The sequence below is a fragment of the Melanerpes formicivorus genome, unplaced genomic scaffold (assembly GCF_026170545.1).
Source record: "Melanerpes formicivorus ecotype bairdi unplaced genomic scaffold, bMelFor1.0.p_v2 SCAF_15, whole genome shotgun sequence".
In the NCBI taxonomy this organism is placed as follows: domain Eukaryota; kingdom Metazoa; phylum Chordata; class Aves; order Piciformes; family Picidae; genus Melanerpes; species Melanerpes formicivorus.
Genome location: NW_027142367.1, coordinates 2,532,623 through 2,545,807, shown reverse-complemented (window position 1 = coordinate 2,545,807; position 13,185 = coordinate 2,532,623). Strand labels below are relative to the sequence as shown.

Sequence of the window (13,185 nt, the reverse complement as noted above, 5' to 3'; positions counted from 1 at the left end):
CTAGGCTTCAAATCCCTTCAATAAATACTGTGCTAAAAGCAAGGAATGCCTGAACTTGGCCCTAGAAAAACTAACAGTGACATCTGCACTGAGAGACCAGTGAAATCTGAACTTGAGGCTGACAGATCCATTTAGTCTCTTCTGGATGAGCAAGACATAGAGAAGAAAGGGACAGATAGAGCTGCTAAATGTTTGAGCTGCAGATGTCCCTTCTGTGGAACCCTGAAACTGATGGGGGTATCTTGCTATGCCCTACCACACTGAGCCTTCAGGCCATGCTGCAGGCTGCACACTTGTGTGCATAGTAAAGCAGTGTCCTTAGAGTGAAGCACCAGGGACACTGAGTGCTCAGAATATTGAGTACTGTGTCCAGTTCTGGGCCCCTCAGTTTAGGAAAGATGTTGACTTGTTGGAACGTGCCCAGAGAAGGTCAACAAAGCTGGTGACGGGTCTGGAGCACAGCCCTAGGAGGAGAGGCTGAGGGAGGTAGGGTTGCTTAGCCTGGAGAAGAGGAGGCTCAAGGGAGACCTTATTGCTGTCTACAACTACCTGCAGGGAGGTTGTAGCCAGGAGGGGGTTGGTCTCTTCTCCCAGGCACCCACCAACAGAACAAGAGGACACAGTCTCAAGCTGCACCAGAGGAGGTTTAGGCTGGATGTTAGGAAGGCAGGTGTGAAGAGCCTGTGATAAAACTGTAGTACAAGCTTATTGTGCTTTCTTGAACTTGAAGGTCCTCTCAAGGGCCAACAGCCTTTGCTGTGTCTACTAAGTCAATATAAATAGGTTTGCAGTGCCTACTACTGACTGCTGCCAGCTAGCTGAAAATGGTAGTTACTTTCCAGAATCTCCTCCTTTCAACAGTTTCCACATGCAGATATGGAATTCAGCTCCTTTGTTGAGTGCTGCAGAATGACCCTGCTCCAATTTAAATGTTAGTGAGTTGAGACACTGGCACAGGTTGCTCAGGGAGGTGGTAGAAGCCTCATTCCTGGAGGTTTTTAAGGCCAGGTTGGATGTGGCTGTCAGCAACCAGATGTAGTGCGAGGTGTCCCTGGCCGTGGCAGGGGGATTGGAACTAGATGATCCTTGAGGTCCCTTCCAACCCTAACAATTCTATGATTCTGTGAGAACTGTTGTAATTTAGCTCTCTGGCTTGCCTGTATGCAAGTACTCTTCCTGCAAATCACACAGGAACAAGGACATACACCCAAAAAAAATATAAAGAATTCTGAAACTTACTGAACTTGCTGCAACAAAACCCAAATTCTATCCATCCTACCAACAGATTTGTGTGTGGAAAAAAAATTGGTCCTCTAAAGGAAAAAAACTTGAAACCAAAAGCTGCACACTTAAGGACTTGTTATAAAAAAACATGTTGAGATAAAAATATTGGCTTTTAAAAGTATACTAATTAAAGAAATGCCTATTGTACCATTTGTAAACACATCTTTACTGCAAAACACAATTAAGTTGACTCCTTTTCTATGACAAAAGAGTATTGAGCAGCAGTTCTATGTGATGAAGAGCAACATTGTGGGTTACTTGATCTGTATCTTTTCCACAGGGATATAAACCCACACTGTGGAAAATTTTTCTAGGCACAGCCTAAAACTGCCGCAAGAGGAGAGGGCATCACTATCCTATCTTCAGCCATTGGAATGGGCTGCCCAGGGAGATGGTGGAGTCATCACCACTTTAAGTGTTTAAAATAAGACTGAATGAGGCACTTAGTGGCATGGTTTAGTTGATTAGATGGTCTTGGGTGATAGGTTGGACTTGATGATCTCGAAGGTCTTTTCCAACCTGGTTGATTTTGTATCCTGTTTTCATATATGGTGTGGGGCAACAAATTACTTGCATGTAACCAGTTTCTATATGGTAAATGACACAAGACCAAGAACTAAAAGCATGGTGTGTGCATCTGTGTGGATGAATATATATAATATATATACATATACACACATATAAATATATGTATATTTATATAGTATAGATTATAGATAGAGATCATATAGAGATATAGAAGAGATAGAGATAGAGATAGAGATAGAGATAGAGATAGAGATAGAGATAGAGATAGAGATAGAGATAGAGATAGAGATAGAGATAGAGATAGAGAGATTTTATGGTGTCAGGTAATGATAGGACTAGGGGGAATGGAACAAAACTAGAAATGGATAGATTGAGATTGGATGTTAGGAAGAAGTTCTTCACCATGAGACTGGTGAGACACTGGAACAGGTTACCCAGGGAGGTCGTGGCAGCCCCATCCCTGGAGGTTTTGAAGGCCAGGCTGGATGTGGCTGTGAGCAACCTGATGTAGTGTGAGGTGTCCCTGGCCATGACAGGGGAGTTGGAACTAGATGATCCTCGTGGTCCCTTCCAGCCCTAACAATTCTATGATTCTATATAGATAATGCAGTTGAGAAGCTTCTGCTGAACTGGGGGGCTAACAAGCTATTATTTTTTGCAAGTCAGAGAATGAACCCATGACTAGGAATTTGACATTCATAACAAGGGAGAGGGCCAAGCTAACAGAGTGTTGCATGTACACTGCATATTCTGTCAGGGTTCATTTTTCAAAAAGCTGAATAGAAGATTCTATTCATCAGAAGGCTGCAAATAGATGGCACAAAAGAGGCAAGTTATGGGAACAGTTATCCCATGCTTTCTGAAGAATCCAGAAGAGGAGTTAAAAAGGAAGAGAAAAAAATGCTTCACATCACGGCACCATAGTTCATCTGAAGAGAAGATATTTTCTGAGAAACTTCATTTGAAGACATTGTTATTCCCTGCTTTCACAAGGCAGTTTAGCCCTAGAATATCTTTCAACTTGGCTAGCTGTCACACTTCGCTTTTTCTCTCTGTTGCTCTCTTCGACCATTGCCCAAGTCCTACACAGTTCATTAGTTTAACTTCCTAGCCAAAGAGGTAAAGTCCATCACTTCTGGAGCAATGGCTATTCAAGCAGAACACCACATGACCACCTACGTACATCTCTGTAGTTTCTGCCTCCAATCTCAGATAGTAACTTTTACATTAATTTTTATTTCTAATAAGAAAGTAGTTAAGTTCTTAAAATAAAAACATCCAGTGGGAATGATGAAAGCATCGGAAAGGAAATCCTTTGAACCTTCTCTTTTCACTGGCCCTTCCCCAAAATCTCCTTTTCTCCAATTTTAACTTGAATCTGGATTCTTTTAGCTTCTACTTGCAGTCACTGAATCCTGTTATGTTTTCTGCATGGTTAGAGTCATCCACCATGAGAAAGCTCCTTAAGTGAATCACAGAATCACAGAATCACCAAGGCTGGAAGAGACCTCAAAGATCATCAAGTCCAACCTGGCACCACAGACCCCATGACTAAACCATGGCACCATGGCACTGGTGGACGAGAAGCTCAACATGAGCTCTCAGTGTGCACCTGCAGCCCAGAAAGCCAATCAGATCCTGGGCTGCATCAAGAGAAGTGTGGCCAGCAGGTCAATGGAGGTGATTCTCCCCCTCTACTCAGCTCTGGTGAGACTCCACCTGGAGTACTGCGTCCAGTTCTGGAGCCCTTATTACAAGAGGGATATGGACGTGCTGGAAGGTGTCCAGAGAAGGGCCACAAGGATGATCAGAGAGCTGGAGCACCTCTCCTATGAGGACATGAGGACCAATTGAAGGAGTTGGGGCTATTCAGTCTGAAGAAGAGAAGGCTCCGAGGTGACCTAATTGTGGCCTTCCAGTATCTGAAGGGGGCTTACAAGAAGGCTGGGGAGGGACTTCTTAGGATCTCAGGTAGTGATAGGACTAGGGGGAATGGAATGAAGTTGGAGGTGGGGAGATTCAGGCTGCATGTGAGGAGGAAGTTCTTCACCATGAGAGTGGTGAAGCCCTGGAATGGGTTGTCCAAGGAGGTGGTTGGGGCGCCATCCCTGGAGGTGTTTAAGCCCTGGCTGGATGAGGCTCTGGCCAGCCTGCTCTAGTGTGGGGTGTCCCTGCCCATGGCAGGGGGGTTGGAACTAGATGATCCTTGTGGTCCCTTCCAACCCTGACTGATACTATGATAATATGATACCAAGCTCCACGTCCAATCTCCTCTTGAACACCTCTAGGGATGGTGACTCCACCACATTCCAATGGCAAACGACTCTCTCAGTGAAGAACTTTCACCTCACCCTGAACCTAAACTTCCCCTGGCGCAGGTTGAGAATATGTCCTCTAACGTAAATAGGGAACCTACAGAGTACATCAGGCTCTGAATTTCTTACGAGATTTTTTTTTCCTCCAGACTGCGGAATATTCTTTTTTGTTCTGGTTGAAATCTCACTTGAAGGCAAGTGTTATTTATGAAGGGAGGATGTAATACTCTAGTAGCAATCTCACTCATGCTCCAAGCTAAGGACTGCTGGAGCAGGCACATACTCAATCCAAACAGGAGAGCCACGTAATTGCCTGCTTCTTACATGAGTGGGAGATTGAAATTTGTGTTGGGAGGATTGGCTAATTCTAGGCTGATGATCCTCTTGACCTCTTAAATTCATAATTTCTGAATACTGTTCCCCTTCTGTCTGGCTGACTGTGATGTGAGCCAGGGAAATACAGCACACAAATTAAAAGATACACATAAAGCTGCTCCATTGAAGGGCTACAAACCACCATGCAGGCATCCAACAACCGCTGATTCCCAGGTGCAGCATGAGTAACTCTGTATTGCTGGCAATGTGCAGGGGTGATAAATTCCCCCACTACCTAGCAAAACCTCTGCTGGCTGACCTGTGATTAGTGGTGGTTGTGGGTGGAGTTGTGTGAAGTCACGTACATGAGCTTAAACCTCATGTAAGACATTTTGTTTAGCAGGGGCTATGCAGTATACCATCAGTATGACGCTGCTTCTCTGACACTGAGTAGATCGTCTAAAATCCTTGTTAAAGCTTTAGGAAAACAATCTGATCCAGCCAGCAATAGCACACTATGGAGGAAGCAAGTGTTAATTCGCAGGGAGTTCCTGCTAACTAATAATTGGATATCTAGTACCAACTTTTTCCACTTTACCCAAGTGGCATTAAAAAATGTCAATTATCTTTTGGGAAGAACCAATGAAAAAGTATTGAAATCTGAGTACAAGATTGGCATAGAACAGGGCTGTGCAATATGTAACTGAATATTTTCAAGTGATTATTACTACCTGACCGGGTAGTCAATGCATTCAGTTTCACCATCCTTATTGTTTGTCATCATAGCTCACTATTGTAAAGTATTTCCATTGAAATGCTACTAGCACAAAATGTTGTGTTCAAAGCACTGTCTGTTTATTGGTCATATGATCTTGAAATCAATAAAAATCTGTAGGAAAGCTAGGTACAATCAGTCACATTAACTAACCACTCCATTCTCCAGCACCTAGAAATCATTCACAGCATGAAGAAGAGCTAAATGATACTCGACTCATACGAGAGCCTATCTAAATTTAACTGCTGCATCACGTTAATGAGGGATAAAATGCCCTGAGTCCACAAACAGATGGTGTTAGCCCACATTAATAAACTCACTGGAGAACTTAATATGCTTAGATTTAGATGGGTTATTCCACTGGATGTCACAGCTGATGACGCATCCTGAAGCAATGTGTTTTTATTTGGCTGTTCTTTATCGTCTTACTCAGTTCTCCCTGCATCCTATCCTGCCTCTGGGTTGTCCTGACTCACAGATACACAGGTGAAGTCCTTTGGGGTTCTTATTTGTGAAAATCAAATGCAATTGGAATAAACCACTTACTGTTGCACAGCCATATTTTGTACTCTCACAGGATCCCTGGATTTTACTGAGCCCAGGAAAGACCTGTGCATCCACATGTAGTTGGAGAGGAGACAATATATCCTTGTTCTCTCCACCAACACCCAATTACTTCATCTCCCTCTTCCCCCAACAGGATGGGCAAGCATACAGGTAAAAAGTAAGCAAGATATGGTTGCTTGGTTTTGCCTCGCCTTGTCTCATTTGATGGCTGCAGTTGCTAGGGAGCTGGCATGGGCAGGGGCATGAACTGGGCATAAAGCTACTGGCACCACTGGGAGTCCCATATGGGCTCTTTTTCACCACAGGCAGTGATTTTGCCTCCTTATAATCTCTACCTCCCAAGGCAACAGATTGAATATGGACAGTCTTGCCCAGGGATCTTTTGGCAGTTCTTCCTGTTTGCACTTCCAAAAGCATAAAATGTTTTGGATGTCATGTTTTGCATATTTAACCAGTGCCACTAGCTTATAGTAAATAAATATTTAAAAGATATTAAATAATAGGCTTTAATACTTCAGAAAAATTAAATTCAGCATTTAATCTGATTGAAAATTGGTATTGGATGTGATTGGATCATGCTATTCATTTCACAAAGGATGTTTCTGGTGAATTTATATACATGAATTTGATCCACCTTATCAGCAACCTCCATGACTATTTCAGAATATGAATAACACACAAAGCTTCCTAAAATAAAGCTTTTGGATACTGCTTTACTCATCTTCTGAATAATATTAATTTAGTCCTCTTCAAATAAAGGTTGCTCAATGCAAACCCTCTGTAAATACTTAGAAAGGAGAAATCATGGGAAGCAGGTGAAAAAGAACATGTGCAAACTCATAGTTCAAAAGTGCTGGAATTCAAAGGGGATTTTCACATATATTGTAATATTTGCACAAAGATTCAAGTGTAGAGTCTGCAGAAAGATGAAGATGTTCTTTTCTATATTATATAATCTAATCTGGAGGGTGGAAACTGTTGACTCAGCAGTTAGTATTCCAACTTGCAGAAATTACCATAATAGTCATATGGAGCTTTAGTTGCTGTATACCTGGGCATGAGCTTTAAATATGGGCATAGAAAATGTGTTTCTTTGGAACTGAAGTACATCCATAGAATTTGATGAGCATGTGCAAACCACATTAAGCACCTAAAGAGCCACAGAAAAGAATTTGAGGATTTCACTCTGTACCATCCAAGATTATCTTATGTCATGGAGAGACTGCCTGAAAGAGTCCTGCTGCAACTAGAAACATGAATTGCTTTCAGCCAAGATTAGCTAAGAGAAAGAATGGGAAGGAGAGGAAGGAGAGGGAGGAGAGGAATGAGAGAATGGAGAGAACAGAGAGAATGGAGAGGAAGGAGAGCACAAGCCCTATGAGGAGAACTTAAGGGAGCTGGGGTTGTTTAGCCTGGAGAGGAGGCTCAGAGGAGTCTGTATTGCTCTTTTCAACTACCTGAAGGGAGGTTGTAGCCAGGAAGGGGTTGGTCTCTTCTTCCAGGCAACTAGCACCAGAACAAGAGGACACAGTCTCAAGCTGTGCCAGGGGAAGTTTAGGCTTGAGGTGAGGAGAAAGTTCTTCACAGAAAGAGTTGTTGGCCATTGGAATGTGCTGCCCAGGGAGGTGGTGGAGTCACCGTCCCTAGAGGTGTTCAAGAGGGGATTGGACGTGGCACTTGAAGCCATGGCTTAGTTAGTCATGAGGTGTTGGGGACAGATTGGACTCAATGATCTATGAGGTCTCTTCCAACTTTATTGATTCTATGATTCTATGATTTTCTATGAGAGGAAGGAAAGAGAAAGAAGGTGCATGTAGATACACGGATGCACAAGGCTACAAGCATAGTAAAGTACTGAAAACATTTGCTGCTCTAACTTGCACTTGGTCTCCTTTACCTGTGTATGTGTGGCCATTTATGTGAGTTTTCAAATAAGAACTGAGAGAAGTGTAGTATAGATCTGAACCATCTGTAAGAATCAATACATTAAAAGGTCAGTGAAATATTACCTGAACCACTATGGCTTCTATCTTCTGGGTTTCAGTGCAAGAATAAAGGAGAAGTAAAATACACAAGATGAAGTACACTTGACTAAATGAACAAGTATAAGTATAAGGCAGATTTCAGATCCCAGAGCAATTTGTTCCAGTCTTGGATCAGCATTTTCATCAGCTGGGGAAGGCTGGAATCAAAACATAGTTCTCCTTAAATTTACTTACCCTTATAATGCTATTTCCAGCAGCATGCAGGGACAGAGTTTGTGCTACAAGTGTGGACTTCTCAGCACCTGACCAAGACTCTATGATATCTAACACACCCTATACAGTACTGAGAGGCTATCATCAGATGGGAACTGATGAACTTGTTCACTATTGCTGAAGCCAAAGTCATGTGTGAATTATAACACTGGGAATCCTGAGGTGAAAAGTATGTATTGATTTATTTCTTGGAACCCCTGAATTATGCTTCCTAATAATAGTAAGGGAGGTGACTTTTTTTTTTTTTTTGGTCACAAAGGCAGCTTATTTCTTCAGGTTGACACATCCAAAACCAAAGCACGACCAAAACAGGAAACCGCTCTTTCTTCCCACAGATCTGCCACAAACTCCAGCCATTCTTTTCCTTGGTTGAAGTTTCTCCTTCTATGATCAGGTGACCCGCCTGGTGGATGTGGGGAGGCCTGTGGATGTAGTCTACCTGGAGTTCAGCAAGGCCTTTGACACCAACCCCCCACAGCAAACTCCTGGCCAAGCTGTCAGCCCATGGCTTGGACGGGAGCACACTGCGTTGGGTTAGGAACTGGCTGGATGGCCGAGCCCAGAGAGTGGTGGTGAATGGTGCCACATCCAGCTGGCGGCTAGTCACTAGTGGTGTGCCCCAAGGATCAGTGCTGGGCCCTGTGCTCTTTAACATCTTTATTGATGATCTGGATGAGGGCATTGAGTCCATCATCACTGAATTTGCAGATGACACCAAGCTGGGGGCAGGAGTTGATCTGCTGGAGGGTAGAGAGGCTCTGCAGAGGGACCTCAACAGGCTGGACAGGTGGGCAGAATCCAAGGGCATGAGATTTAACATATCCAAGTGCTGGGTTCTGCACATTGGCCACAGCAACCCCATGCAGTGCTACAGGCTGGGGTCAGAGTGGCTGGAGAGCAGCCAGGCAGAGAGGGACCTGGGGGTGCTAGTCGATGGTAGGCTGAACATGAGCCTGCAGCGTGCCCAGGAGGGCCAATGGCATCCTGGCCTGCATCAGGAACAGTGTGGCCAGCAGCAGGAGGGAGGTCATTCTGCCCCTGTACACTGCACTGGTCAGGCCACCCCTTGAGTCCTGTGTGCAGTTCTGGGCCCCTCAGTTTAGGAAGGATGTTGACTTGCTGGAATGCGTCCAGAGAAGGGCAACAAAGTTGGTGAGGGGTTTGGAACACAAGCCCTATGAGGAGAGACTGAGGGAGCTGGGATGCTTAGCCTGGAGAGGAAGAGACTCAAGGGTGACCTTATTGCTCTCTACAACTACCTGAAGGGAGGCTGTAAACAGGCGGATGTTGGTCTCTTCTCCCAGGCAACCAGCACTAGAACAAGAGGACACAGTCTCAAAGTGCACCAGGGGAAGTTTAGGCTGGAGGTTAGGAAGAAGTTCTATACAGAGAGAGTGATTGCCCATTGGAATGGGCTGCCCGGGGAGGTGGTGGGGTCACCATCATTGGAGGTGTTCAGGAGGAGACTTGACAGGGTGCTTGGTTGCATGGTTTAGTTGATTAGGTGGTGTTGGATGATAGGTTGGACGCGATGATCTTGAAGGTCTCTTCCAACCTGGTTATCCTATCCTATCCTATCCTATCCTATCCTATCCTATCCTATCCTATCCTATCCTATCCTATCCTATCCTATCCTATCCTATCCTATCCTATTCTACTCTACTCTATTCTAATTCTATTCTATTCTATGTTGGAAGGATTCTGCTTGTCCTCACCAATCAGAAGAAAGACATGAGCATGCTTTTATTGCTAAATCTGTACTACTATTAATAATTCACCATGAACCTAGAGTTTTTCTCTTCACAAAATATTTTTTTTCTTCTCAAGTTTTTAAAAAACTTTACCTTGTTTGAACACTGAATACATTTGCCATGGGAGTCACAATGGGGGGGGGGGGGGGGAGAAGAAAGTAAAAAACCCAACCCAAAACAAAACATCCACTACGAAATATGTGAAATCAATTGTGGAAAAGTTGTTTTAAGGGTGGAGGCATACCTGAATTGTGCTTGAATAGGTATCACCTGATTCTACCAAGTGGCCATCAAGGTCAAGGACCATTATAAAAATCAAAGCAAGGACCTTTGCTAGGCAAGGAACTTTTTTTCTATTTTTTTTTTTATTATTTAATCAAATGAAGTTCAATGCTGTGGTCAACCTATTTGCTTTTTATGAGCCTTTATTTGATTTACTTCAGAGAAAACCACTTCAATCTTGCCGTTAAATATTCCTACTTCAGGGCTCACTGGTGCATATTTCATAATTATTTGTATGCTTTCTATACTTGAGTCCTCTTATTTGCACAGCTCCCAGTAAATCACATAAATGAATGACAGAAAGGACCAATTACAGCTTTTGTGTACCAGGACAGAATGGCACTTCTACGTTTGCACAGGCTCATTTTAATGGTTTCAGATTCCAGAGTTTCCCTGAAGAGATTATTTGAGAGCTTACTGCAATTTATTCTCCTAAGAGTCAGCCTCAACATTTCCTCTTCCAATTGTATCATAATACACTTACATCCAAGTAAGTGCCACGTCCAATCTCCTCTTGAACACCTCCAGGGATGGTGACTCCACCACCTCCCTGGGCAGCACATTCCAATGGCGAACAACTCTGTCAGTGAAGAACTTTCTCCTCACCTCGAGCCTAAACCTCTCCTGGTACAGCTTGAGACTGTGTCTTCTTGTTCTGGTGCTGGCTGCTTGAGAGAAGAGACCAACCCCTTCCTGGCTACAACCAGCCTTCAGGCAGTTGTACAGAGCAATGAGGTCTCCCCTGAGCCTCCTCTTCTCCAGGCTAAACAATCCCAGCTCCCTCAGCCTCTCCTCATAGGGCTTGTGCTCAAGGCCTCTCCCCAGCCTTGTTGCCCTTCTCTGGACATGTTCAATTGTCTCGATGTCATTCTTAAACTGAGGGGCACAGAACTGGACACAGTACTCAAGGTGTGGCCTAACCAGTGCAGAGTACAGGGGCACAATGATTCCCTTGCTGCTGCTTTCCACACTATTTTTGATGCAGGCCAGGATGCCATTGGCCTTTTTGGCCACCTGGGCACACTGCTGGCTCTTGTTTAGGCAGCTGTCTACAAGTCCTTACTAGATAAGTACCTGGAGGTGTTCAAGAGGGGATTGGACGTGGCACTTGGTGCCATGGTCTAGTCATGAGGTCTGTGGTGATGGGTTGGACTTGGTGATCTTTGAGGTCTCTTCCAACCTTGGTGATTCGGTGATTCTGTGAGCTATGTACCACATGCCAGCCTTGACAGTAACATCAGTTTAGGCTCTTTTGTGATTTGGGCAAGAAAGCATCAATTAAACCCCAGCATTTTAGACATACTTTATGCAATCTCCAAGTCCATTCACAAAAATTATACTCAATTTTAAATAATTTTATTATGATATATATTCTAAGTATAAACTACTGCCCTTATTTTATGCATGCTTGCAAAGTCTTACCCCAACTTCTCAGGGTCATATAATAACATTCCAGGAGCAAGTTTCATCGTGTGTCTCTGAAAGGATCCCAATAAACTTTTCAGTTCACTGCACAGAAGCAGTAGCATCATGTAAGTATGGCCTATTCTGCCCTGCCACAAGGGCTGGTTCTTTCACCCCTCTGTTTATCACATGCCAAACTGGTTTCTTTGCAGACTCACAGCCTGCCTTTCCCATTCAAGCCCTGCCATGGGGCTCCTATTCAAGGGCATAGGCTCAGTTCCTTCACTGGGTTTTCAAAAATACCAGAGCTTAGATCAATCCATTTACAATTAAAGGGGCAACAGAGATAGGGAAACACGTTCCTACAAATTTAAGAAAGCCAGGCTGTACATTTTAGTTTATACAAAATTTTTAACAAATGAGAACCAAAATCCAGGGAAGCATTCTTAATCTCCTAATAGTTCAGCTTCACAGACTGCATCGGGTTGCAAGGGACTCTCACAGGTCATCTAGACCAACCGCTCTGCAGTGAGCAAGGACCTCTCCAACCAGATCAGACTGCCCAGTTCATGCATGTTCATATAGACCCTAAACCACCTAGAAGATGGCCATTAAACTACAACTCATGGAGTGCTACTCCTACGCAACAAATGTAGCTCTATAAACCCAGTGTCTTACAGAAGATCTTTCATGCAGTACAGATGTGGCAATTAGAAAACAATTAAAGCAGTAATACAGTTAGAATACTGTTTGTGTGCTCAGTGATAAAAGCAGATGCTCTAGTAGCAAAAGTTTAAGAGCTAAAGGAAGAGTCAGATGTCTAATACTCCACTAGATTTTAGAGTTGTGGAAGATACTATAAATACCAAAAACTCTGACGTGACTAATGGTATTAGATAATTTTTGGAAGCTGGAACTAGAAGAACTAAAGAAGCCTGCTTGCATCTAGCTCACAGATGAACCTGTTTCAATACCCTCTTTGTATCTTGAATCCTACACCAAATGGACAGTGCACAAGTACATGTGCTGGAGCCCTATAACTCACTGCATGCTGGGTAACTGGTGGCTGCCAGCTCCTGCCTATTGACCTGACAGAAAAGCTTCTACTGGCAGGCAAGCTGGGCGAATCCTTGTGGGGAGCTGCAAGGAACTCCTCCCTGACCATGCAGTATGCAGGCCCTGTTAGAGGGAGTCTCTGCTTCCTTCTTCCAGAAATCTGTGATTTATTATTGAAACCAGTCTTTTATGGCTGAACTAGCCACTGTCCTTAAGTGACTGGAGAAGGAGAAAAGGAGAAAAGGAGAAGGCAGCCAAATAGTTGGAAATGCAGCTAAAATCCCTCAGAGAATTTAAGGTTAAAAGGGATCATTGGATCACATACTCTAGCCGTGGGACACTAAGTCTTACCAGTAGTCCCAAACTGAACTAAGTACCTTGTGTATGATTAACACTGTTACATTTGCAATAGGTTATCTCAGCTCCTGACCACTGATTCTTCTGGTTTTTTCTGCCATTTAAAACATGCTGTACTTCTTCCTTGTGAAGGTATTTGAATGCTACAGTAAAGCCAACTCTTGCAGATCTTTTTTGATTGATCAAAATGCATCAATGTAACTTCTTTCATGTATCAAGAGATTTTCTCCACTACTGCAATATTTTGGCAGGTCAACTCTCCACCACCTGATCTGTAATGTTTCAGTATATCA

The 13,185-nt window shown here is 43.6% G+C and overlaps 1 long non-coding RNA gene across 1 annotated transcript in view; it reads right to left on the bottom strand.

The window, feature by feature from the left end:
* LOC137445755 (uncharacterized) overlaps positions 1–13,185 on the bottom strand; it is a 36,339-nt gene that overhangs the window by 21,850 nt on the left and 1,304 nt on the right. The window lies entirely within an intron of this gene.